This window comes from Macaca nemestrina, chromosome X (assembly GCF_043159975.1).
Source record: "Macaca nemestrina isolate mMacNem1 chromosome X, mMacNem.hap1, whole genome shotgun sequence".
NCBI lineage: Eukaryota > Metazoa > Chordata > Mammalia > Primates > Cercopithecidae > Macaca > Macaca nemestrina.
In genome coordinates, this window is record NC_092145.1 from 52611226 (window position 1) to 52635186 (window position 23961).

At 41.0% G+C, this 23961-nt stretch overlaps 1 protein-coding gene across 22 annotated transcripts in view; it reads right to left on the bottom strand.

Moving 5' to 3' along the window:
* LOC105499789 (G protein-coupled receptor associated sorting protein 2) overlaps nucleotides 1–23961 on the bottom strand; it is a 177618-nt gene that overhangs the window by 14803 nt on the left and 138854 nt on the right. For 15 of the 22 annotated variants that reach the window (XM_071089169.1, XM_071089166.1, XM_071089154.1 and 12 more), the window contains 5 exons: nucleotides 21243–21353; nucleotides 19167–19551; nucleotides 13720–13827; nucleotides 10565–10643; nucleotides 2614–2743 (listed from right to left, as the gene is read on the bottom strand). The gene's annotated coding sequence lies outside the window, so the exon portion shown is untranslated. The remainder of the gene's footprint in view (nucleotides 1–2613; nucleotides 2744–10564; nucleotides 10644–13719; nucleotides 13828–19166; nucleotides 19552–21242; nucleotides 21354–23961) is intronic. The other 7 variants (XM_071089153.1, XM_071089151.1, XM_071089160.1 and 4 more) reach the window with 5 other exon arrangements.

Below are 23961 nucleotides of genomic sequence, written 5' to 3' on the forward strand. Positions count from 1 at the left end.
TTGAATTCCAAGGAATTATTTGAATAGCCAAGTTGTCTAATGCATATTAAGTATGACGATTAATATATTTTTGAAATAATTTCTCTTTTGGTTTCACAGTTATCAGCTTTTTACATTTTCTTAAATAGATACCATCTTGGTATATGGCACAAAAGCTACTGAAAGATACTTTCCAACCAAAGACATACATGAACCACCATGGGCTGACATGGTTCAACCACGTCAAAACTGACATGGCTTTTTCTTCTCCATAATTGTACTGGTTAGGAGTGTAGGATCTGGAGACGGAATAGGGACAAGCCCTACTTCCTATAACCTATGTGACTTTGAATACTTTGCTTCACCTTACAGTCACTCAAATGCCTCATCAGTAAACTGAGATTATGCAATACCTACCAAAGAAGACAAACCATTTTTAAACAAATACTGCTTTATGTTTTGGTTTTACAAGGATAAACAGCCAAGAATCCCATTATTTAAAAAATTATACTACAGAGAAATTGGGATACCTGGCTCTCTGTGACCTTGGGAGAGTGAAAGAACCACTCTGGGCCAGGCACAGTGGCTCACGCCTGTAATCCCAGCACTTTGGGAGGCCGAGGCGGGCAGATCACGAGGTCAGGAGATCGAGACCATCCTGGCTAACACAGTGAAACCCCGTCTCTACTAAAAATACAAAAAATTAGCCGAGCATGGTGGTGGGCACCTGTGGTCCCAGCTACTTGGGAGGCTGAGGCAGGAGAATGGCGAGAACCTGGGAGGTGGGAGCTTGCAGTGAGCTGAGATCGCGCCACCGCACTCCAGCCTGGGCAAGAGAGCGAGACTCTGCCTCAAAAAAAAAAAAAAAAAGGACCACTCTAGAACCACTCTGTACTTCAATTTCGTTTTCTGTAAACTGGGGCAAGCAACTGTCCCTACCTCATGAGTTGCTGCTTTGAGAATTACTTGAGTTAATACATGCAAACTCTTAGACCCATAGTAGGAACACAATAACTGCTCATTAAATGTGAATTTGATATTGAGATTTTTCAAGTTTTAAAAGTTTAATAGTTTGCATGTTAATTAAATAAAGCATTATAGTCTTACAATTGAATCTTAATTATCAACTGATAAATATTTTAAATTACTAACTTTCACTTCTAAACCACATTTGGATGACCTAACTAATTAACTTGAGACTATCTCAAAAGCACTTGGAAGGACTGATCTCAGAAAACAGCACCATCGTTTCTCCATTTTGCTGAACAAAAACACCTGGGGTCCTCCTTGACTCTGCCTTATCCCCCATACCCTACCTACACAGGCACTGCAAGTCCTGCCTGCCCTACCTCCAAATACCCTCTGTTGAGGTCCACACCGCCCTCCCTGCCCCCACCCCTGGCTTCTGCACACAGTGGCAGCCCTGGTCCCCTCTACCTGCACATCTTCAGTATTCTCCCAATGGTTATCCTCACTCCCTACCTTGTTCCTTTCTAGTCCATTCTCCACACAGCAGCCAGAGTCACCTTCTGACAACAAGAATCAGACCATGTCACTCCCATACTCTAATCTTGACACTCACAATACAATTATCCAAACTCCTTACAGGGCCTAAGCCATGTTGTTCCTGTCTACCCTTCAACTTCATCTCCCACCAGATTGCATACTGTTTGCTAGGCTCCAGCCACTCTAGCTTGTCCTGTGTTCCTGCATCAGTGGTGTCCACACACAACATAGGGACACTGACAAAATGGCCTCTCCATGCCTGGCTTCTTCCTATCATTCAAGACTCAGGTCAAGTATCACTTCCTGAGAAAGAGTACACTGACAACCCTATCTATAATAATCCTTGTATTGATCCTTCTCTACTTTGTTTAGTTATGCTTATTTTTGTCAAAGAGTATATCCTCATATGAAATCACATGCTTGCTGATTTATTTACCTGCTTATAGTCAGTTTTTCCAGACTAGAATGATAGCTCCTGGGACCCTGCCTGTCTTGTTTTCTGTGATGTTTCCCCAGTGCCTAGACCAGAACTTCACACATAAATCATTGAATAAGTATTACTGAATTGAAGGAATTGTTACATATTGGACATACCAGAGATCACACGGATATTTAAAACTGAGTAGCAGGAGCAACAATGAAATTAGACATCAAAGGATTCAAATTTTCATGGGCCTTGTTGCCAATCCACAGCAGCGCTTTTCAAACACTGATGAATACCAGAAACAACTGAAGAAATTACTCAAAATGTAGACACTTCTCACCCCACCTCCCTGGTTTTGATTCTGTAGATCTAGGATGGGCCCAAGTATCTGCAATTTTAATAAGCAACCCTTGATGAATTTGATGAAGTGGCCCATGGAGCACACTTGGAAAAATTCTAGACCTAAACAGTTCATATTTAATTATAATTAATTTAATGCCTCCATGCAGAGTTCTGGGACATCTGAAGTGTCTCTGTTAATGTAATTACTTGAAAGTGCGCTGGTTCTTCCATTTCACCGAAGACCACTGATTGCTTTTTCACATGGGATCACCCTTAAACTCTAGAGTATTCCAAGTAGTCTGGAGGATTGGGAATTGTTATCCTGGTGTATGGTCGAGGCTGGTGGAAGGGTAGTGACTCACCTAAAGTGTCCCAATGATGGAACCCTGATCTTTTCACTCTTGCTCCAGCAACCTGTCTAGCAGACTCCACATCGCACTTGGTTCTTCTCTGTCAGCTCCTGGTTCTGGGATGCAGAGTCCACACCCTTTTCTGATGTTGCATTAGAAGGGAGATTAAGAAGATAAGAAAGCACATGGAATAAAGAGGAAAGTAAGAGGATGGGAAAGCACATGAAACACAGGGGATGGGATGATGATGTCTGGCGTGTCCCTACTATCTGGAAGCTGTGCTATGATACTTTTCCTCTTCCCCAGCTCCATCCTACAACCCCCTGCTACACACAACAGTGACACTGAAGCTCACACATAATAGAAATGTGGGCTTCTCTGTGCTTTCTGTTACATTTCCAAGTATTCATCCTAGTAGTCACACTATTACATTAATGTCAAGACATCACACTGGCATAGTGAAGGAGGTAATGTTAGAATGAAGAACATTTGCTGATGGCCTACAAGATGCCACAAGCTTTAGGTTGTTATTTTCAGACATTTTCTCTTCAAATCCTCAAAGCTGTGCTCTGAGGTGAGCATCATTACTTCCTTTCCACAGATGGGGTACAGTCAGGCTCAGAGAGCAAAATACATGCTCAAAGAATTCTAGGGAGGTGTCAAGCAGACACTGAAACCAACTTCAAGGTCCTTCCACTGGCCAATTCTGGAAAAATGTGAGCATCAAAATACAGAATGATAGTAACAGAGTGTAACCCTTTGAAAAAAAATAGGAATCTCACAGTCATATTGATATAAATAAAAACATGAATAAGTACATTAATAAATAATGAGGCCAAGCACAATGGCTCATACCTGTAATCCAGGACTTTGGGAGACTAAGGCACGTGAATTTCTTGAGCCCAGGAGTTCAAGACCAGCCTGAGCAACATAGTGAAACCCCCATCTCTACTAAAAATACAAAAAATTAACTGGATGTGGTGGGATGTACCTGTAGTTCCAGGTACTTGGCAGGCTGAGGTGAGAGGATCGTTTGAGACTGGGAGGTTGAGACTGCAGTGAGCCAAGATCAAGCCACTGCACTCTAGCCTGGGCAACAGAGAGAGACAGGAAGGACGGAAGGAAGGAAGGACGGAAGGAAGGAAGGACGGACGGACGGAAGGAAGGAAGGAAGGAAGGAGGGAGGGAGGGAGGGAGGGAGGGAGGGAGGGAGGGAGGGAGGGAAGGAAGGAAGGAAGGAAGGAAGGAAGGAAGGAAGGAAGGAAGGGAGTGAGTGAGTAAGGGAGGGAGGGAAGGGAGGGGAGGGGAGGGAGGGGGGAGGGAGAGGAGGGAGGGGAGGGGAGGGAAGGGAGGGAAACAAGGGAAGGGGAGGGAGGGGAGGGAAGGAAGGGAAGGAAGGGAAGGAGGGAGGGAGGGAGAAATCTCTACACTCAAGTGCTTAGTAATAATTCATGAAGGAATAACAGAATTAGAAAAGCAACATTTGACAACTCTCATAGTTGTAAGTGATTCAGGTAAAAATCATAAATGCTCAGTTTGTACCAGCAAATCCCACAGTGGTCACTGAGTCATCATGGTAACCATGCTTGCTCAAAAAAGCTGGGAAAAAAATGAATGACCACCCAGATCTTATACCTAATATATGCTTGGAACTGAATAGGACTCACACGATGCACAGTAATTAACCTCAACTATCCCTTACAATAAACATTCCTGGCAGCTTCAGTGATATATACATTCATAATACATACATACCCACATACATACATACTTGATCTCTCTCACCATCCCAGATCCCAGGAATTCATTGATGTAGATTTACTGAGTGGGTGGGTGGCCAGGTAAAAAATTAAAACCTGGCAGGCATGGTGGCTTATGCCTATAATCTCAACATTTTGGGAGGCTGAGGTGGGAGGGTCACTTGTGCCCAGGAGTTTGACATCAGCCTGGGAAACATGAGACTCTGTCTCTACAAAGTAAACAATAAGTTAGTCAGGTATGGTGGTGTGCACCTGGAGTCCCAGCTTCTCAAGAGGCTGAGCGGGGAGGATTGCTTGAACTCAGGAGGTTAAGGCTGCCGTGAGCTATGATTGTACCACTTTACTCTAGCCTGGGCAACAAAGCAAGATGCTGTCAAAAAAACAAAAAACAAAAATACACCACCACCACAACCACCGCCACCACCAACAAAAAACAGCAAACCTTGCATTTCAACAGATTTATTTTAAGCATACATATAAAGTTGAAAGCTACTGAACTATGCTCTTTTAATGATTACTTTTTCTGGAGATGACCCCTGTAGAATATCTGTGAGACATCTTTCAAATACTTTTTCAATCAGAAAATGGCCCGTGCTTTCAACCAAAGAAAACCTTGAGCTATTATTATTTGGCTGCTGAGAAAATATAATAGTTCAAAGAAAATATAATAATTAGGGATTGTATTTTAAAATGCCATTTATAGTAGCTTCGAAAAGTATGAAATATTTATGGATAAAAAATCTGTCCACAATTGTACAACACCTGCACACTGAACATTACAAAACATTGCTGAGAAAATTAAAGGAGACTTAAATAAATGGGGGACATACTGTGTTCGTGGATCAGAAGACTAAATATTGTTAAGATATCAAATTTCCCGATATGATCTATAAATTTAATGCAAACTCAATAAAAAATTTTACCAAAGTTTTTTTTTTTTTTTTTTTTTTTTTTTTGAGACGGAGTCTCGCTCTGTCGCCCAGGCTGGAGTGCAGTGGCCGGATCTTGGCTCACTGCAAGCTCCGCCTCCCGGGTTCACGCCATTCTCCTGCCTCAGCCTCTGGAGTAGCTGGGACTACAGGCGCCCACCACCTCGCCCGGCTAGTTTTTTGTATTTTTTAGTAGAGATGGGGTTTCACCGTGTTAGCCAGGATGGTCTCGATCTCCTGACCTCGTGATCCACCCGTCTCGGCCTCCCAAAGTGCTGGGATTACAGGCGTGAGCCACCACGCCCGGCCACCAAAGTTTTAAAAAGGTAATTGACAGGCTGATTCTAAAATTCATGTGAAAATTTAATGGATCTAGCTGATAAAAACAACTTTGAAAAAAAGGTCAAAGTTAGAGAACAAACACTACCTGACTTCAAGATTCTTTACAAACCTACAGTAATCAAGAATATGCTGTTGGCATCAAGGTAGAAAAGCAGATCAAAGGAACAGAATAAGGAATCCAAAACCTACCAAATCTACATGGATAACTGGTTTTTTTTTGACAAAGATGCAAAGGCAATTCAGTGGAGCAAAGATAGTCTTTTCAACAAATTGTGCTGGGAGAAGTGGTCATCTATATTCACAAATACAAACAGTGATCCAAATATCATACTATACACAAAGGTAAACTCAACTCAAAGTGGATCACAGATATACATATAAAACCTAAAACTATAAGACTTCTACCAGAAAACACAGCAGAAAATCCTTCTGACTTTGGGTAAGGTAAAGACTTCATGAGTGAGACAAAACTACAATCTGTAGGTGAAGAAATCAATAAATTAGACTTCCTGAAAGTTAAAAACTTTGCTCTTCCAAAGATACTGTTGACAAGCCCTTGTTTGGGAGAAAATGTATAGAAACCATTTATCTGGTAAAGGGCTTATATCCAGAATACAGAAAATCTCACAAAACTCCTTAAGAAGAAAACAGACACTCCAATAAATAAATGGACAGAAGAGTTGAAAAGACACTCCACTAAAGAAAATATACAGATGTCAAATAAGCACATGAAAAGATATTCAACATCATTAATAATTAGGGAAAGAAAACGAAAAGCACAGTGAGATACTATTTCATTCCAGAAGAATGATCAAAATTTAAAAGACTGACCTTACCAATCACCGGCAATTTTCTGGAAGCTGAAACCCTGCTTCCAGTGAAGAAATCAATAAATTAGACTTTCTGAAAGTTAAAAACTTTGCTCTTCCAAAGATACTGTTGACAAGTCCTTGTTTGGGAGAAAATGTTTGGAAACCATTTATCTGGTAAAGGGCTTATATCCAGAATAGGATATATCCAGAAAAGGGCTTATATCCAGCTGAAACACTGCTGGTTGGAATGAAAAATGGTACAACCACTTTGAAAACAGTTTGGCCATTTCTTACAATGTTAATCTTACCTCTACCACATGGTCCAGAGACTGAACTCCTAAGTATTGACCCTTGAAAGAGAATGCATATTTTCACAAAAAGACTTATTCACAAATGTTCATAGCAGCTTTATTTACAAGAGCCCCAGATGAGAAACAGCCAAAATGTCCATCGACAAATGGATGTATGATAAAATGTTTAGTGTGGTTGTATACTGCAATAGCATTTAGCAATCAAATGAAGTATATCAATGGATAAATGTAATAAAATGGATAAATATAAAAATAAGTAGAGTGAATGAAAAAACCCAGGTGTTGATAAAAAAAAAAAAAAAAAAGAAACCACCTCTATGATTCCATTTAAATATATTTCTGGACATGTAAAGTAATGTATAGTGACAGGCATACTGTGTTTACCTGGGGGCAAGACAGGGGGAAGGGTAGGTAGGCCAGGTACTAAAGAACTGAAATTGTGATGTCCTGGGAAATAATAATGGTATTTAGAACAATCTAGTTATCTTAGTGGACATAGCTGGGTATCATTATAATAGGGCAAACTACATTGCAATTATTAATTTTGAAAATGCTAAATTCTTGTACCTGACATTTTGATATTTTTAGGTAGCACTTAATTTCTGGCTTCTTAGAAAATTTCATTATAGAACAGACAAAAATGTAGAAACCATGGAAGAATGCATACTATAATCACAAATTGCTAGGAAGCTCTTCTAACCTTCTAACTGCATAGTTCAACATCCATCAGATAAATTCATGGGCATCACTGACAACTATTCATACAGGCAGAAAATGTATGTAAATTTGTTGCAAATACATGTTACACATCAAGTTCCCTCCTCAAGTGAACAATTCATTGCTTTATGATAAAGTAAGGCATCTCTCAGATGGGAATCAAGGTTACTACAAAAAGTAGTTTCTCATCTTCTGGACTATGTTGTGAACCTCACAGGAGCTATTCCACAACACGGTTTTGTTCAGATCTATGAACTCACTAGAATCAGGCATCATATCCTACCAGGGAGGGAAGTGCCAGGGGTCTCCTGAGGACAGCTGCCCTTCAAATCCTGAGTAGAAGCTTCAGCACCCATTACGTCCCAGATCCTGAGAACGAACCTCCTTCAGACCCTTAATATAAGTTCAGATACAGGCATGAAGAGTTGCACAGGGAGAAAGAGAATCCAGCCATTATTGTATATTCTTGGAGTAACTCTGTGCCTGGCACCATACTAGGCACTGGGTTAGTGACCAATGACACTGATAAAATTGGGTAGTGATCATATCTAGAAGGTACAATGGGTTTCTCACCAGGGCCTTTTTCTTCTTTCCTTATCTATCCCCTAACAACAAATCTGAAAAGGAATAAAAAGAGGCCTGAATTCACATAAACATTCCTGATCCCACAATAACCACAGGGCTATGGTCTTGTACCTGCTTTATCATGGTAAGTTCCAGAAATTCTGTGGGTGAGCGTAATTATCCCCATTACACAGAATGGGACACTAAGTTCAGTCTTTGCCTGTATCATCCTCCCACGCCCCTCCTTTACATGGGAAGTAGCCCTGAGACACCCTGGAACAGGACACCACACTCCCTGGGGCCAGGAGGGACCCACCTCTCTTTCTCACCAGACAGCCAGGGCACCGAGTCCCAAAGCAAGAACAAGGAGACTTGGTTGGAATCCCTTGTCTTTCCACACCCTGGGGCAGTTCAGCCCTACATCTTCAGCTGAGTCTCAAACACCTGAAGGCAACCCTGCTTTTTTCACCAGGCCATGTAAGTCTCCATTGAAAAGTCGTAACAGTCACCCTTATGATGTCTGGTTTCTATGGCAACCGAGATGTATACGCTTATCCTCCACACTGGAAATGCTGCCTCCATAGCGCCCTCTGTCCTCTTGCCTTTCTGGGAAAGCAAAAAACCTTCTCTCTTCAGACTACCACCTGAGAAAGTTTACCAATAAAAGGAACTAGACAGGGACCCAGGCAATTGGTGGAACTCTGCCCTCATTTGATAAAGGACAGAAGTCCGTGTTGTTGGGAATTTTGTTTGCTTTAAAACTGACCTTGAGGGAATATTATCACTACATAGAGAGCCAGGGAGGTATCCTAAGGCTCTAGACGATGAGCTAGCCCTGAGGGAGGGAACATGTACAACTCATACACCATGCTAGGCAGTTAGGCATCTGTGGCAGAAAACTGAGAGACTGTTTATAATCATATGACTAAACAAACTAGCGACACCAAAATATGTCATTTAAGCTATCTCTAAGTTATTTCAGGGAAGCAGGCTTAGAATAATATAGTCATTAGTAGGCAAAAACCTAATCAATTCAATCATACAATGGTTTGTCTTGACAAAGTCTTTTCCCCCCATCCCAGTATTTTATTCCATGTGAATGGACATTCACAACCAAAACATTTCTAGCCTCTCTGCACACTCCTTTGGGAGGAGAAACATGCTGCTCAGCTGGAGTCCTTCCTTCAAAACTCTTTGTAGTAAGCTGCCTTTCAGAGACACTCACTCTGCTCTGCCAACAGGAGGGATCTTACAAGAGGCCCACAGTTCTGTTCTTTCTGTGTCTCGCTGGCTCCCCAACTATTCCTATGGTCTTGCTTTACAATGCTTGAATATATTTTTTTAAATTTTTTTTGAGATGGAGTCTCACTCTTTCATCAGGCTGGTATGCACTGGCGTAATCTTGGCGCACTGCAACCTCCACCTCCTGGGTTCAAGCAATTCTCCTGCCTCAGCTTCCCAAGTAGTTGGGATCACAGGCATGTGCCACCATGCCCAGCTAATTTTTGTATTTTTAGTAGAGACACGGTTTCACTATGTTGGCCAGGATGGTCTCGATCTCTTGACCTCGTGATCCGCCTGCCTCAACCTCCCAAAGTGCGGGGATTACGGGCATGAGCCACTGCACCCAGCCTACAATGCTTGAATCTTTAAGGGCCTCTCAGCTCCCGCCAAGTACTCCACTGCTCCAAGTCTTAGCACTAAACCAAGATATGTAATTTTAAAACTACATGAGCTTTATTTCTTATAAAGGTGATACTGGAGAATATGACTTAGATTTGCTGTCACATGGGCTATGAAAGAGCTCCAGAATCGACAGTGTCCACCTAGCAGTGCTGCATTGGGAGTCACAAATGCCAAGGATTGCAATGCATAATGACCTGTTGTCTCCTGAAGGAGCCCTGTCCGTGTGTGTTCAAGAAAAGTGACTTTCTTGCCAAGGGCTATCCCTGTAGCAGAAGAAATGTGAAGAAATATCCCTTGTTTGGAATAATAACTCACTAAGCCAACCTCTGAGATTTTTCTTATGAAGTGGTTTGTAGCAACACACTCTCAGCACCTTAATTTACATGACTGTAGTAGAGGCTCATCTTACGGTATTATGCTCCAAATTCCAATGGTAGTGGAAAAATTACACATTGTGAAAATTTCCATTGGAAATCTCTTCAAGTAGGAATCAATGACATGTCCTATCAATGGACATCTCTATCCATTTATCAATGACAAACCTCTATCCACATATAAACCAACACTCAGATTATAGTCAAAATTATAACTAAGTTCCACCAGCCCTTTCTTATTTAGTAACAGATCACAGAAAAAGAGGGAAAGCTCACCAAAACCCTAATGTTTTGCATATATATTTCTCCTTAACCATTAACCCCCAAAATAGCCATTTATTATCACTCAGGAGTCTGTGTGTTGACTGGGCTGAGCTGGGTGTTTCCTGCTTCATGGGGTATCTGTCACCTGGGGATGTAGTCATCTGGATGCGCCACATATCTGGGACATCCAAGAGGCTCACTCACATGGATGATGACTGGTACTGGTAACTTCTGGGAGCTCAGCTGGCGTTTTGCCTGGAACACCTTGGTTTGACACAGAGTCCTCCATGGGTAGGGTAGCCAGAGAAAACAGAAGACACTCAGTTAAATTTGATTCCAGACAAATAATGAATAATATTTTAGTGTGTGACGGTTATATTTATATGCCAACTTGGCTGGGCTAAAGTACACAGCTCATCAAACATTATTCTGGATGTTTCTTTGAGGGTGTTTTTGAATGAAATTAAAATTTAAATTTCTGGATATTGTATAAAGCAGATTACCATCTATACTGTGGGTAGGCTTCATTTAATCAACTGGAAATCTGCATAGAAAAAAAAAAAAAAGACTGACATCCCCTGAAGCAAAGGGAAGTGTGCTCGAAGATGGCATTTGGAATTAAACTGCAACATTGGTTCTTCACCGGTCTGCAGTCTGCAAACACATCCTGCAAATTTGCGACTTTCAGCTACCATAATCATGCTAGCCAATTCCTGAAAATAAATCAGTCTCTCCCCAAACCCTCTATTGAGATAGATAGATACATACATATACACACATACTGTATTGGATATGTGACTCTGGATGTGGCATGCGATATTATTTTATTTGAACTCAACTGGGCATCTCATATTTTTATTTGCAAAATCTGGCAACCCTATGGGTACAGCCTTTGGATGTGTTAAGTTTTATTGACCTTCTGACATGACATTTCCAATGAGTCAAGTCTAAGGAAAATGAGCAGGTAAGACTGAAAAAAAGGAAAAAAGCCGGTAATACCTAGTGCTGGTGAAATAAAGGGGACAGACTTTCATATACACTATTGGCGCAGCATTGATGTATACACTTTCTGAGGCCCATATTATTACAGCTTAATGACTTGAATGGCCTTTGTGAAGAAGTCCTATTTCTACCAACACGGGAGTTTCAGCTGAGGGTTTAGAAAAGGCTCATCAAGGTTACTCTGATGTGCATCCTAGTTAAGAAGCCCTGGACGTGGGGGCAGGTCAAATTAACATATGAGATAGCTTCTATTTACGGAACAGAGTGTTTAGAGCGGCCTCGCTCCAGGTCCTTTATGTTAGTGTCTGGATTTGATCTCATGACAGCCCTGCTACTGAGGTACCAGTATCCTCTCTTCTTCATGGATGCCTGCGACTACAAAGCACATGCTTCTTACCACAGAGCTGGATGGCAAAAAATGTTGCTCAGTACGCCCACTGCCAGAGCCAGGCCCACTGCCAGAACCTGCCAGCTTGGGCACCTTGAGTTGCTGCTGGCAGAGCTTTAGCATGAGGACATATACTGTTAAGGAATTTAATCTCTGTTCTCCTTGTGTTTATCCTTCCTGCATTTCTAGCAGAAAACCAGGCTTGGGCCTCCTTCCCCGTCTCAGGAAAGGTTTATAGCAGGGCTGGAAGCAGAAGCTGTCTGAAGCCAGTGTTTGCTTCATCCTGCACGAAAATTTAAACTTAAGGAAAGGATTGGGCTGCTTGTACCTGGCAGAGAGGGGAAGGGTTCTGAGGACACAGAGAAGGGAGAAGAGAGGTTTTTCCTGGACAGGGATGAGGTCAGAGGTCTACAGGTCCCTCCGGGAGTAGGGACCTGAGCATTGCTTCATATCAATGTTTGGAGAAGCTCTGTATATAGTTCATCGAGGCTGGGCATCCATCCATGAGACAGATTCTCCTGTTTGGTCGGAAGGATGGATAGCTCAGGGTCGGGAAGGGGGGTGGGGCTGAAGGTAGTAAACCAGCTAGGGAAATGGTCAGCTCAGCTCTCAGCAGTGGGGACACATGTGTGATAATGATCTGCCATGCTGTATCTGGAGGATACATTTCCACAAATGGTTATTCTTTGTCAAAGAGCATGACTATTTTTAATATATACTGTCTAGTTGAAAGTTAAAATCTCTTTACTAATGAATATCCCAACCAACTGCAAGATGAGAGCACCTGTTTCTCAAGATTTGTGCAATAATGGATTTCCCAATGTTATTAATATTTGCTAATGTAATATCCTATCACTGTAATGTTAAAATACTTCTCATTTTTCTCCACCTATTTCCACATAAATGGCATATTTCACACGTGCATTTCTAAATGCAAACATAACAGTCCCACTTTATGCCTCAGAATATGTCCTTGAATAGTCCTAGAGTCTGATGAGAAAACCTGATGAGTGAGTTTGTGTTTATGCTGTGTCCTGTTTAAATGGAAATTGTGGAGTCATAAGAACGACATACACTGAAGCAGGAGAACAAAATGGTGGACTGTCTTTGCAGAGACACTGGGGAACATATATGAGAGAAGCAAGCATGGCCCCATCAACTCTTAAGTCTGCACTGCAGAGAGTCCCTGGCATGTGTGCAAGAATGGTCATGGCAGCGTGGCCAAAATACCAAAATAACCCCAAAGTCAACTTATTAAAGACATCTTAGAAACATCATTTTCAGAAGAAATAATTTCAATAAGTGTTTGCTATGATTTGGATGTTTGACTCCTCTAAACCTCATGTTGAAATTTGATCCCCAATGTTGGAGGTGGGACCTAACAGGAGGTGTTTGGGTCAGGGGGGTGGATCCCTCATGAAAGTCTTGGTGCCATCCTTGCTGTGATGAGTGAGTCCTTGCTCTATTAGTTACCACAAGAGCTGGTTGTTTAAAACAGTCTAGTACCTCCCATCTCTCTTCTCCCTCTCTGGCCATGTGATCTCTGCACAAGTTAGCTCCCCATGGCCTTCCATCATGAGTGGAAGCTTCCTGAGGCCCTCATCATAAGCAGATGCCCAATCTTGAACTTTCCAACCATCAGAATTGTTAGCCACATAAAGTTTTTCTTTATAAGTTATGCAGCCTCAGATATTCCTTTATAGCAACACTGAGTGGACTAAGATAGTGGTATAAAAATATATGGTTTATTCCATTTACCCATCAGGACAGCAGTGTGAAGGAAGTATGGTGAGTCCCATCTCACAGATGATCAAGCTCTGGCTCACAGAGACTAAGACCCTCTCCAGATAAGTGGCAGAATGGTCATGAGATTCTGTCTCTTACCCTCCTACGCAATGGAACCAGCAGCTTCTTATTTGGAAGATGATAATTGTATACTTCCCCAGTATTGTTCCCTAAGGGTACTCACTCAACAGCCCTTCACATTGAGGAAGAGGATGGTGGAGATGAAATCCTGCCCTTTGGGCCATGAGGCATAGCTGTGGGGTCATATGGATTACCAGGTCTCTGAGGTTAACTGTGGGGTGAAATAAAGAAACATAACCTCATGTGGAACAAGAAATAACAGCGAAGAGAACAGAAAACAGCAGGCCCTCCAGGGATCACCTCTACCTCTCTCTGTCTTTGCTCCCTTCCCCACCTCATTTGTCTCCTGCTCTGTGTGACAGTATGGGATATACACAGGTATCCAAGGTACCCTGAGAGAGGACAGAATGATGGGAAGATCTAGACCACGAGAAGGGTGGATCATGCAGCACTAGTCCTGGGTGTTGGCTCACCCACCAGGCGCTCCATCTCTTCCTACTTCTGTGTGCCTTACCATCACTCTACCACACAGTAATGAAGCTCCCACATTAACAGAAATATGCACTCTCCAAAGGAGGCTAGCAGGGTAAGTGACTTAACCCTGAGACCAGAACATCTCACAGTTACTGGTTTGGGTCTGGCACCAATAATGCAGAGAGATCTCTGGTCTCTCTTGCTCCAGTGTCCTGAACAGCAGACAGTATGAGGCTTTCATCAAGCCCCTTGGGACTGCAAAGGAAACACACTTTTCTCATGCAGATGGCGGGTAATATAAGGGGACAGGAAAACCCGCGAAACAGGAAGAAGTGTGGTGTGTGGTGACTTCATTCCCTTACCCCAAACTCCATTCACGGGGTCCATGATTCAGTTGAATAGAAGTGGTGGAATCCCCTTCTTCCCTTCCCCAGCACCATCAGGGCACTCATTCCACCACATAGAAATGACACTGACTCACGGTGAAATTAGAAATGTGGGAGTGTTTTCCTTCTCCCAAGTGCTCTCTAGTCACATGGAAAATAGTTACTATACACTAGAGAAACTTGACAAACCCCACCTTAATTAATTAACATCACCAGTGACATTAAGTAGGCCTCTTGACTACTAGATATAGTGTGACAAGAAGGGCACTTCAACTCAATGGTATTCTTTCTCAAAACACATAATCCTGGTCTAATCACAATAAGAACAACTGGCTAAGCCTCTACTCCTCATGACTGTCAGGGTCATGAAAGTCATCTGGAAGTTCCTCAAATGGATAAGCAGGGAGTTACCAGCAATTCCACTCTTAGGTACATACTCAAGAGAAATGAAAACATAAGTCTACCTGAAAACTTGTACACAAATGTATGTCGAATTGTCATTCATATTAGCCAACAACTAGAAATAATCCAATGACTATCAACAGATAAATGGATAAAAAATGTAGTCTATTCATACAAGATTTTTCAGCCATTAGAAAGAATGACATTATGACACAGGCTATACCATGGATGAACCTTGAGTATATATCATAACCAGGTGAAGGAAGCCAAACAATAAAGACTAAATATTGTATGATTCCATTTATATAAAGCATGTAAACAGGCAAATACATAGACACAGAAAACATTTGTGATTGCCAAGGCTGAAGCAGGAATTAACTGTATTCAAGCATGACGGGACTTTTTGAGGTAATGGAAATATTAAAAGCTTAATTATGGTGATGGTAGCACAATTCTACACATTTACTAAAATTCATCAAATTTTACCCTGAAAATGGGTAAATTTCATTGTCTGTAAAGTATATTGCAAGAAAGCTGTTTAAAAATATGGTACTACAATTTTTATGTAGTATGCCAGGAAGACAGAACTGTTCACTCCCCTGGAAGGGGGCTGAAGCCAGGGAGCCAAGTGGTCTAGCTTAGTGGATCCCACCCCCACGGAGCCCAGCAAACTAAGATCCACTGGCTTCAAATTTTTGCTGCTAAGATCCACTGGCTTAAAATTCTTGCTGCCAGCATAGCAGCCTGAAGTCCACTTGGGATGCTCCAGCTTGGTGGGGGGAGGGGCGTCCACCATTACTGAGGCTTGAGTAGGTGGTTTTCCCCTCACAGCATAAACAAAGACACAGGAAAGTTCGAACTGGGCAGAGCCCACCACAGCTTGGCAAAGCCACTGTAGCCAGATTGCCTCTCTAGATTCCTCCTCTCAGGGCAGGGCATCTCTGAAAAAAAGCCACCAGCCCCAGTCAGGGGTTTATAGATAAAACTCCCATCTCCCTGGGACAGAGCACCTCAAGGAAGGGGTGGCTGTGGGTACAGCTTCAGCCAACTTAAACGCTCCTGCCTGCCAGCTCTGAAAAGAGTAGCAGATCTCCCAGCACAGCACTCGAGCTCTGCTAAGAGACACACTGCCTCCTCAAGTGGGTCCCTCTGACCCCCATGAGTCCTGACTGGGAGACACCTCCCAGCAGGGGTCGACAGACACCTCATATAGGAGAACTCCGGCTAGCATCTGACGGGTGCCTCTCTGGGATGAAGCTTCCAGAGGAAGGAACAGGCTGCAGTCTTTGCTGTTCTGCAGCCTCCACTGGTGATACCCAGGCAAACGGGGTCTGGAGTGAACTGCCAGCAAACTCCAGCAGACCTGCAGCAGAGGGGCCTGTTAGAAGGAAAACTAACAAACAGAAAGGAATAGTATCAACATCAATAAAAAGAATGTCCACACCAAAACCCCATCCAAAGGTCACCAACATCAAAGACCAAAGGTAGATAAATCCATGAAGACGGGGAGAAACCTGCACAAAAAGGCTGAAAATTGCAAAAACCAGAAGGCCTCTTCTCCTCCAAAGGATCACAACTCCTCACTAGCAAGGGAACAAAACTGGATGGAGAATTAGTTTGACAAATTGACAGAAGTAGGCTTCAGAAGGTGGGTAATAACAAACTCCTCTGAGCTAAAGGAGCATGTTCTAACCCAATGCAAGGAAGCTAAGAACCTTTTAAAAAGGTTAGAGGAATTGCTAACTAGAATAAACAGTTTAGAGAAGAACATAAATGACCTGATGGAGCTGAGAAACACATCATGAGCACTTCATGAAGCATATGCAAGTATCAACAGCTGAACTGATCAAGCAGAAGAAAGGATATCAGAGATTGAAGATCAACTTAATGAAATAAAGCATGAAGACAGGATTAGAGAAAAAAGAATGAAAAGGAACGAACAAAGCCTCCAAGAAATATTGGAATATGTGAAAAGACCAAACCTATGTTTGATTGATATACCTGGAAGTGATGGGGAGAATGGAACCAAGCTGGAAAACACTCTTTAGGATATTATCCAGGAGAACTTCCCTAACCTAGCAAGAGAGGCCAACATTCAAATTCAGGAAATACAGAGACCACCACAAAGATACTCCTCAAGAAGAGCAACCCCAAGACACATAATCGTCAGATTCACCAAGATTGAAATGAAGGAAAAAATGTTAAGGGCAGCCAAAGAGAAAGGTCGGGTTACCCACAAAGGGAAGCCCATCAGACAAACAGCGGATCTCTCTGCAGAAACCCTACAAGTCAGAAGAGAGTGGGGGCCAATATTCAACATTCTTAATGAAAGAATTTTCAATCTAGAATTTCATATCCAGTCAAACTAAGCTTCATAAGCGAAGGAGAAATAAAATCCTTTACAGACAAGCAAATGCTGAGAGATTCTGTCACCATAGGCCTGCCTTAAAAGAGCTCCTGAAGGAAGCACTTCAGGAGTGGAAAGGAACAAGCGGTACCAGCCACTGCAAAAACATGCCAAACTGTAAAGACCATCAATGCTAGGAAGAAACTGCATCAACTAACGGGCAAAATAACCAGCTAACATCACAATGACAGGATCAAATCCACACATAACAATATTAACCTTAAATGTAAATAGGCTAAATGCCTCAATGAAAATACACAGACTGGAAAATCGATAAAGAGTCAAGACCCATTGGTGTATTGTATTCAGGAGACCCATCTCACGTGCAAAGGCACACATAGGCTTGAAATAAAGGGAAGGAGGAATATTTACCAAGCAAATGGAAGCAAGAAAAAGCAGGTGTCACTTTATTTTTGATGAGTTTAATCTAATTGGCTGCATATTTTGTGACTTATTTATTTATATTTAGTACTATCTTTTCAAGGTTTTTTTTTTTTTTTTCAGTCAATAAATTTGGACTTTGCACTTCTAACTAGCTTGATACAGCTCCAGACAAAGCTGAGTCTAGGTAAGCAGTCAATCCGGTTGTGGATTGTATTAGAAAAATGACTTCAGCAACTTATGTGGAGAGACTATGCTCAGGTTCCTGCATCCATAAAAATTGGTATAATAACACTCATTGCCCTTTTATTTTGCAGACATCATAAAGATACATACGACAATTAAAGGAACCCAAATATATGGGAATAAACATATAAACCTGGGGTAGGACTGTTATTATAATGATGGTAAACAATGGGCATATTCAAAATCTGAGTAATTAATACAAACTGTCCAAGACCATTTTTAAATATTGAATGCATATGGAAACTTGGAAAGCAAGAAGGAATCACAAGCTGGGACACTGGGAAAGCTTGAGAGTCCTAATCCTGCCAGAGGCACTGCAAGGTGTAGACACTTGCAACATTCCTGTCTGACAGCTCCCAGGTGAGTAGATAGATTTGTGTCTTTCCCAGCAGCCTGTGCTGCTATTTAAAAACAGGCATGGTTCCTCTCACTCCTGGTAGGAGCAAAGGCCAGTGGCCTGATGGGACAAATAACCTTTCCTTCTCTGAGCCCAGAAAATATCCATATTAATTGGAATTGAATATTGAAATGTACCACCTTTGCATAAGTCTAAACCTTGCAGCCTCTGGCTTCATTATGAGTCAGCTGTCAAATGGGAAAGACAGTGGGTGGGTCCTGAAACAAGGCTTTGAGTGTTTTCTGCATCTCTGTGAGCAGCCAGGCTTTCTACTGCTTATACTATTTTTTTTTTTTTTTTTTTTTTTTGAGACGGAGTCTCGCTCTGTCCCCGGGCTGGAGTGCAGTGGCCGGATCTCAGCTCACTGCAAGCTCCGCCTCCCGGGTTCACGCCATTCTCCTGCCTCAGCCTCCCGAGTAGCTGGGACTACAGGCGCCCGCCACGTCGCCCGGCTAGCTTTTTGTATTTTTTAGTAGAGACGGGGTTTCACCCTGTTAGCCAGGATGGTCTCGATCTCCTGACCTAGTGATCCGCCCGTCTCGGCCTCCCAAAGTGCTGGGATTACAGGCTTGAGCCACCGCGCCCGGCTGCTTATACTATTAAAGTCGAATATAAAACTGTCATTTAAAAGAAAGTGAAAAAAGGATGAGTTTGTGCCCTTTGTAGGGACATGGATGCAGCTGGAAACCATCATTCTCAGCAAACTATTGCAAGAACAGAAAACCAAACACCGCATCTTCTCACTCATAGGTGGGAACTGAACAATGAGATCACTTGGACTCGGGAAGGGGAACATCACACACCGGGGCCTATCATGGGGAGGGGGGAGGGGGGAGGGATTGCATTGGGAGTTATACCTGATGTAAATGACGAGTTGATCGGTGCTGAGGAGTTGATGGGTGCAGCACACCAACATGGCACAAGTATACATATGTAAGAAACCTGCACGTTATGCACATGTACTCTAGAACTTAAAGTATAATAATAATAAAAAAAAAGAAAAAAAAAAAGAAGAAAAAAAAAATAAAAGAAAGTGACAGAGTATCTCTTTCCTTCCCCACTGTATTGAGGGTCCATTGACATTTCCACAGAGAAGTCTTCTTTGAAGTCCCCTTTCTGACAAGGTTTCTCTTCCAATTATATTCTTCTTCTTCAGCTTTGAATTTATTCTTGTTCATACTTATCTCAGTTGCAATTTTTCATTAATCTGCAGGATTATTTGATTAGTGCCTTCCTTGCCAACTGAAGAGTAAATTAGAATAAATCAAGGGCTATATTTATTTTTACTAGGGCTGCCATATTTATCACAGACAAACAAGTAAACAAATAAAATAAAAAACTACAGGACACTCAGCTAAATTTGAATTTCAGATAAACATAGAATAATTTTTAGTATAAGAATGTTGTTTATCTAAAATTCAAATTTAACTGGGAATCCTGTATTTTATCCTGCAACATTTTTAGCCACAGTTTACCTTCAGGGCTTATCACAGTATTAAGAACATTGTAAGAGTTCAATTAAAATGTCTTGAATGGATGAATGCCAGATTACAGGGAGGAAGGAAAGTATCATAACATTTTAGACAGTTGCAAATACATAAGATTGCATACTAGTATAATTATAATCCATTTCCAAAAACACTTCCTTAAAGTCAAGTTTCAAAAGCCAGGAACAACCCATAGAGCTCATAGATAAAACTTTTACAGAGTAATAGTCAGTAAAAATGTCACACCACAATTCCACCATCAACATATTTTCGATTCTCCTGATATCTAAACAGAAAAGGTAACAAAAATCATATACACATCACATAATTAACTAAAAACCACATTTGAACCAAAAAGACTCTCCTCATTTTTTACAGTGTTGATTGAAATACAGTAGGCGAAACTTACAAAATATGTAGTTGTAAATAGAAACATTCACTAGAGATCAAGAGGTGTAGAAATAGCCAGGAAAAGTGGCAAATAACCCTCAAAAGATTTTGAGTGTACCTCAGATATTGTTCTTTGTCATCATTATTATAACTGTTTGACCTAATTGCTGTCTATAAATTAAAAAGCAGATTATTGTCTTCTTAGCCCCTTTTCATGTTCTCTTTTCTTTCATTAATTTCAACAAATATTGAATGTCTATTGCGTGTAAGACAATGTCTAAAACAAAATAAAAATCTGTGTAAATGTGAAAAAAAATATGATACTGACCTGGTCTTCTGTTGTACCACAGTAATGACCAAACGTTTTCATACAAAAGAATTGATGCATATGTTTCATATAAAAATGAATGCATATAGGGCCGGGCAGGATGGTTCACGCCTGTAATCCCAGCATTTTGGGAGGCCAAGGCAGGTGGATTACGAGCTGAAGAGATCAAGACCATCCTGGTCAACATGGTAAAACCTCGTCTCTACTAAAAATACAAAAAATTAGCTGGGCGTGGTGGTGCATGCCTGCAGTCCCAGCTACTCGGGAGGCTGAGGCAGGAGAATCACTTGAACCCAGGAGGTGGAGGTTGCAGTGAGCCGGGATCACACCACTGCACTCCAGCCTGGCAACAGAGCGAGACTCTGTCGCAAAAAAAAAAAAAAAAAAAAAAAAAGAGTGCCTGTGTCCTACCCCTGCTGCCTCTGTCCTGTGTAACTCCAAGCAATGATCATTCCTCTTCCCCCTTCCCCTCATTGCTACATCAGGTTGTGCTTGTGTGCAAAATTTGATTGCATCTGATCACTTCCATGTCTTCCAATTATGGCAATGGCTTGAGAGCGGGTCCATGACAGAGTCCAGAACCCATCCTATGTGACAGGATGTCAGCATTAATTAATTTCTTCACTCCTCTGTGGCTGACCTCACATGCCTCCCCTTGGGGAGTCTAAATGGCACAACTCTATGTGTGCCACTATGTCAATACATATCAAAGGGTACACACCACTTACATAAACAATTTCCCTTGTAGAAATTCATCTTCAGAATGTAGTGAAGAATGTTCATAAGCATCTGGTTATAAGGACTGCCATCCTGATAATTCTCTTTTGTCACTTCTGGGCCTGAATTTGGGAAGAGAAACCAAATGAGACACAAACCCATGAAGGGGCAGAGGGAAATGTGGTTGTCAGCACACACACACATACACACACACACACTCTCTCACACAAACTGAGACATTTATCATGTTGTGTCGTATTTCTCCTAAGACAGCTTGCCGGACTCAAGGAAGACACATTCAACTCACTAGTGCAAATAGCCACAGGAACTGTGCCCGTAACTGTGCCCTTCAGCAGTGCACAGAGTCTGAAAAGATGCCATCCACACAGTGTAGATAATAGGAAATATCAGGACAGTCTGAATAACATGAGGTTGTGAAAATTGATTATGTCACATCCATAGGATGGAATTCCAGAAGGCAACGAAAACGAGTTATAATGAAAGTAATGATGAGACATGACTTCTTGTGCACCAAATTAATCATTCTCATTATTTCTAATGTGTACAGAAACAGGTACTTTCACACTGTGATACAGGTCATATAAATTAGTAATAGTATTTTGAATTCATTATTAATATAAAATGTTATAGTTCAAAGGGCTTTAAAATGACTCAGGAACTTATTATAAATAAATGCTTATAAACGTATTTGCATATATGTGAGCATGGCGTTAAGTACATTATTTTTGGTCATAGAAATGGTAAGGGAACTAAATTTTCATTGCTGTAATACTAGTGAAATAAATTTGAGGGCATCCACACAATGAAATACACAGTCCAAAAAAAAAAAAAAAGTGAGATTTTGTGTTTAAGTATTTTAAAGTATACTTCCATGAAAAAATGGTTATAATAAGGGCAAACTTGGGTTACGAAGATGATAAAAGATCGGCATCCATTTTAGCTTACCCAGTTCTCCAGCTATTTATCCATATGTCTCAAAGCATTGAAAAAATATATTTATTATTCTGACATAGTTTTCTCTTCCACATAGTAAAGGGCTTCATTTTTTAAATGGAGGCTGTCGGTATTCCTACACACTGGGAATACCCAATTTTCCACTCAGACTTCTAGAAAACTCTGTAGGGCGGGCTTGGGCCACAACTCCTCCCTCCCACTTTCCTACTGTGATGTTCAAGCTGCAGTTCAGGCTTCAGTCACAAGGGGGCACTATCATACCACCATTGTCAAACTTCTCCACAGCCATGTTTGCATGGAGCAAAAAAAATTCCTCACTTAAAACCTAGCGTATGAATTTACATACAGAATGGCTCTAATTCTGTCAGAATAAAATTGGTAAGTGTAAAAGATGACAGTAAAATCCTCTACTCTGCGGCATCCATAAGACGAAACATGAGATACCTCTAGTGCACACTGGCAGCCCATGGCAGGCAGAATTATTGTAATTTGGTATATTTTTGAAAGTTTAGTGACTATGTATATTGCATTTTATGCGAATTATCTGTTCATATCTTTTGATGATTTCTCTCCTCATTATTAAGACTTCTTCCATATCAAGGATATTATGTATTAACCATTCTAAATCCTAAATAAATATAGATAGCAAATAAACATATGAACTAGTGAAAGACTATACAATTTGTGTTTAAAAGCAATACAACAGAATTGAACACAAATGAGCAATCATATCAATAACAGTAAATTGGCTTAACTCATCTATTAAAAGTATTTCAGATTGCCTATTGAAGCAAAATCCAAAGCTATGCTTTTCCCAGTGATACACGTAAAACAAATGTATTCATATAGGTTAAAAATGTAAGGATAAATATACACTAGGCAGTTGACAATATAAAGAAAATAAGGGTTACAATCTTGATAATTAAGAGAAAAAAACTGAGACTAAAATGGATTTAAAGAGACAAAAAATCACAGTTGATAAAGCCAAAGGCTACAATTCACAAGGAAGATGGGAGCTATTAATACTTACTTATGCAGTCATGTGGTAAAAATATTGATAGAACAAAAACTACAGTAGTGCAAAGAGAAGTAGGAAGAAGCACACCATTTAATAATAGATGATTCTACATTTCCTGTTATCCAAAAACGTTCAGGTGGAGAAAAATTTAGTAATTGTAGAGAAGACTTAAGCAACATAATTCCAAGGGTAGATCTTACAGATACACTTATTCTAAACTGTGAAGCCTAATATTAGGTAACACACCTACTTTTCATATAAACATGGATCATTCATGAAAACTGATTCTATCTGAGGCTGTTAAACAAAACTTGCGCCCAAATGGAAATAGATTAAAATTGCAGAATTTGGTGCATATAATCATAATGAAAACAGAGCATGTATGAATTTAGCTAGAGTAGCTATCAGAGACTATTTTAAAGCATTAAATACCAATATCAATAAAAATGAAAATAAATGAGTTAAACATTCAATTCAGAAAGCCTGATAAAGAACCACAATGTAAACTAAAAGAATGCAGATGAAAAGAATACTTAATGGTAAAATTAGAAGTGAATGTAAAGAAATAACATCTCAGCAGAGTTGGGATGAGAAGGAAGCAAACATTGGTGCTGTGAATAATGTGTCAAAAACTGTGCTGGGATCTGGAGGAGAGTTTCCCCTTGAATTCCTCACAATGCTCTCTTGAGTATAAGAATCAAGTTTGTGTGTGTGTGTGTACATATAGACATACGACG